General features: G+C 34.7%; 1 long non-coding RNA gene across 7 annotated transcripts; it reads left to right on the top strand.

Moving 5' to 3' along the window:
• The first annotated feature begins 536 nt into the window (after positions 1-536).
• LOC147543765 (uncharacterized) lies at positions 537-3,481 on the top strand. Of its 7 annotated transcripts, none has more exons than XR_015239768.1 (7): positions 537-886; positions 999-1,040; positions 1,476-1,588; positions 2,014-2,404; positions 2,525-2,842; positions 2,921-2,993; positions 3,121-3,481. It is a non-coding gene; the product is annotated as an uncharacterized LOC147543765 (long non-coding RNA). The 7 variants fall into 7 exon arrangements; XR_015239766.1 differs by having other exon boundaries at positions 1,302-1,588; XR_015239767.1 differs by having other exon boundaries at positions 999-1,588; positions 2,525-2,632; positions 2,781-2,842.
• The last annotated feature ends 1,074 nt before the right edge of the window (positions 3,482-4,555 follow it).

The following is a 4,555-nucleotide window of genomic DNA, read 5'->3' as shown; positions in this document are numbered from 1 at the left end:
TAAACCCCCTTGTGTTGACAGAGATGAAGAGAGAGAGTTACGGTAGGAGAGAAATAGAGAGAGAGAGAGTTGCAGGAAGAGAGAGAGAGTTGCAGGAAGAGAGAGAGAGAGAGTGAGAAATCAACTTTCCCATCTAAAAGGTGGGGAAAAAAATTAGATCATTCACGCACTTTTTCTTTCTTAGAAAATCGATTTTCTTACCCAAAGTGGCCAACCAAACAAAGAAAAATTGATTTTCCTGAGAAAACAACTTTCTTACTCACATTTTCACACGTATCAAACAGACCCTTAATGAGAATTTTGGCTAAAATATTTGTTCACTTACCTGGGTGAACAAAATATTTTTTTCTCTTAATGATAGATTCAACCTTGCATACATCTATATAACAAAACAGGAAGGTTGTGACTAGGACAAGCTGACTAGGACAATGTAATATATAAAAACACAAAAGTTGTGACTAGGACAAGCTGATTAGGACAAAATAATGACCCAAAACTTAATCTGGATCGTTGAATAAGACTATGGGCACCACTGAGTGAGATGAACAAGCCCTTCGTCTCCAAACCCGTGTCTCTTTTTCTCTCTCTCTGTCTTTAATCTTCTTCAAAACTTAAAACGACAGAGGATGAAAAAGAAAAAGTGAATTACTTTTTAAATGGAAAAGTGGATTACTTCAATCCTGAATACTCTAGAGAAACTGGTTCATCTTCCAGGTTAAAGCAGAAGTCAGGAAATCAGATAAGGTCTTCATAAATCAAAGATTTGGTAACTTGAGAAAAAAAAAAAGAAATCTTCATGGCGACTGTTAGAATTTCTCTTAAGATCTGGTAACTTGAATTCAACAACCAATTTTATGCATCTAGCTTCTTGGTGATGAGTTTTTTGGTAAGTGACCGAGAGATTGAAGATTTTTCCACATGAGTAAGTAATTTTGAAGTCTCAATTTCATTAGTTATTGATGCTAATCTAGCTTCTTTTGGTTCATCTGTTTTTTCAGATCTTTGGAATCGAGGTTGGAAAATTGAATCTTCCACTAGAGGTAATCACTTCTTAAAGTTATCTATCATTATAATATTCTAAGTTAGGTTAAAGAATTTGGTTTAGAAATTACCAATAACATTGAAAGACCAAATTGAAATATTTATGCCAACAGTTCAGGCAATCTTTGAATGATTGAATAACTTGTGAGACATTCAACTTGCAAGAAACAACTTTTGTGTTTTTATATATTAGAAATTATCAATTTGCAAGAAAATTATTTGGTTTTTAGTAATTCGTATATGATGTATTTGATATAAAGCCTGAGAGAGAAAAAGAAGAAGGAATGAGAGAAAGAAACTCGAACTGCTTTTGGTAGCTTGTAAGTTCTTTGTGAAGGTCTACTCTGAAAATAAGGATAGAAGACATCCAATTCGTGATGTTTATTAATAATCTGCACACCAGTTCAAGAAACCACAATAACTTTTCTTTGCAGCTTCAAATATGTTTTCATTGATGTTGCTACTGGTTCCGAAAAAAACCCTAGCTTTTGTTGTCCCACTCGTTGAGATTCTTCGACGTTCTTCTGAATCACCTAAATCTCACCAGGTAATATTGAGTTCCAATTCAGTCTTCAGATTATTGAAATAAATTTAGGGTTAGAATTGTTGGTAACTTTGTTTCACTTTCTTGCCTTAACTGAAACTAAACTTAGTGATGGTTAAGTAGATACGATTGTTAAGTAGAAAGTTCCTCAACGCTCAAGTTAGGATTTTGGATGTAATCTGAAGTTGTAATATTACCTTATAGTTTATATTAATTGCTATAATCACTTCATTTTCTTTTCAAGGGAGAGTTACAAGGATACAAGACATTTACTTGAGATCTTTTTGGAAATTGGGTTGTGATTAGGTTCAGCTTTCATTAAAGGGTTTTTTTGGGTTTAATATTTTGTTGATAACTTGAATGTTGATTTGTTAAGTTCTTGAACTCTTTTCATAAGTTGAGTTATAATTTAATCTATCTCTATTTAGAATTCAGTAAAATAGAAGATTTGAAGAGAGAGAGGTCATCTTCTCTACCATGGGTTGTATCTTCTAGCAACACAAAGATCTCAAGTTTCCTTACTTAGGGATTACCTGATAACTCAACCTCTATTAGAGCTCGCAGTTTAAGTTCTTATGGAAGATTTGAAGGGAAGAAAAAACCAAGATGGAGGAGTTCTTTCAACTCAAAATTGAAGTATTTTTGGCTGATGTGAAGTATTTTTTTCTATATGTTCATTGCTTAGATTTGGAACTGAATTTGAAGTATATTATAATACTTGTAATGTATTATTAACCCAAGACTATTGCAATGACATTTAGTCAGGGCTCATCTCCCTTGAGCATGGGTTTCATCCTACTCAGCAAACTCTACTTTTGGGTTAGTTTCTCTTACCCTCTATGTTCCTTTCTGCAGCTTTCAGTGATTCGATGTGATAAACTTAAATATGCTATTACCCTCTAATTTTTAGTTGACTAATATCTGCTATTAATGCTCCAGTTGGTACCAACGTTGGGGACATTGCATTGTGGGAAGTTGGTTCTCGAGAGATGGTTTGTGAAAAAATTCAAGGTTTTGGATCTTGGACCTTGGTCAATGACACTGCAGGTATATTCCCTTCCTCACCCAGGGTTATACTTCGAAAAAAGTACTTGGAATTCTCTTTGTCGTTCATTCCTCTTCAAGAAGAAATGAACGACAATTTAATCATGCGATTAGTTAAGGCAAAATTAAAATATAATTCGAAGAAATTCAGGCAGCTCTTGCTAAGCATCCCACTGTATCTGTGAACCGTAATATTTGAAGCCCTTTTATTTGGTAAGCAACTACGACCGCCAGTATTTTATTTCTAATGCACCTGATTATTCATTAATTTGATATCTTACAATTGAGCAGGGGTGGCTATTCTAGACACATTGTGCAGATATACTCTTATCATGGAGGGGATGATGCCCGACAACACTTGGAGGTACGTTTACTAATTACCTTATATTGATTATATCGTAGAGTTCTGTATGAATTGAATGTACTATTTTCTTTTATGTACATGTTTGCTGTTATATTGTCCTAATTCTAACTTCACCTCTTCTTTCAAGATTGTCGCACATGCTGGTGGGGTAAATGATCTTGCATTCTCTCACCCCAACAAACAACTATTTGTTGTGGCCTGTGGTGACAACAAGACCATTAAGGTTGGTTTTTTGCAACGTTAGGGTGGAGGTATGATGTTAGATATGGTTATTTAGGTGTCAGTGTATATAATTCTATTTGTAATGTAACCCTCAAATGAAGGCTTGCCCTTAAGTGGAATGCTAAGAGTTGTAGCTTACAGAAATTTATCGTGAGCCCATATCTTAAATATGAACTAAACGTATTTGATGATTTTAAATTTGAAAATTGTCTTGGACCCCCTTTTGTAATAATTCGACAATTTGATTTTAACTCCATTGTTTACTATCTCTTTGCTTTTCACCTTATTGTTTTCTACTTATACGTTTACTATCTCAAAAGCGAACGAATAAAAGGAAGAAGAAGAAGATCAACAACAACAACAACAACAAACATAAGAGTTCTTTGATCTCTACCATTTGAGTCTTCTTTCATTGAAAGGGGATAACTGTTGGGGTTAAGTTATTATGACGGGTAAAAAGGTTTAGTGATGATTCAATCATTACTCTTAAATAGTCTCGAGTCTATATTGTAATAATTTTATTGTTTGTTGTCCAAAACCATAAAAAAAACTAATTTGTGAGTTTCGTAGCACTGATGTTTTAATATTGTTGTTGGATTTTGGTTGTTATTTCTTGACACTTCAATGAATTTGACACAAGGAGCGGTAACTGGCGAGGAGTATCTCTATGTAGACTATCTCCGTATGTATCTACACAAAAAAAAAGCAAAGATTTGTGCCACATATCCTTTTTCAATGATAGATAAATTGATCTTATTCTCATCCAAAATTCCTTCCTTTTTATACCGGTTTCAAACTTCAATTCATAATAACATGCTCCGTGCCGAAGGCACGGGTTATGCCTAGTGAGAGTACAAAATTAGGTATATTTTTCAGTTTTATTCTTTCCCAGTCCCCAAACATCAACAGTTCTCTCTCTTCCGTTCTACAACTCTGTTATGGACTCGAGAGTCATTCCATTTATATGCCATGAATACATCATGAATATATTACACCATGAATTGAGTAAGCTATATAGCCACCATCACAAAGGTATTTTGGACCCAAACGACCATATAAAACCTGTAAGGTGCTCCTATGGGGCGAGGGCCATATAGAGACATCTTTGTCGAATCTCATTCATTACAAAAAAAAGGGGGAGGGGGGAGAGAGAAGGGAAGGAAAAGGAGGAGAGGGGTGAGGAAGAGGGAGAGGTGAGAGAGAGATAGAGAGTCAAGAGAGAGGGAGATATCCGAGAGAGAGAGAGAAAAGGAGGTGAGAAGAGGAAGAAGAGAATTTTTTTTTTTTTTTTTTTTTACGATTAACGACTTTCATATCGAACAAGAATAGATGAGGTGGAG

Source organism: Eschscholzia californica, unplaced genomic scaffold (assembly GCF_041429995.1).
Source record: "Eschscholzia californica isolate CP2 unplaced genomic scaffold, dmEscCali1.0.p SCAF_4, whole genome shotgun sequence".
In the NCBI taxonomy this organism is placed as follows: Eukaryota; Viridiplantae; Streptophyta; class Magnoliopsida; order Ranunculales; family Papaveraceae; genus Eschscholzia; species Eschscholzia californica.
This window is presented reverse-complemented; position numbering and strand designations above follow the sequence as displayed.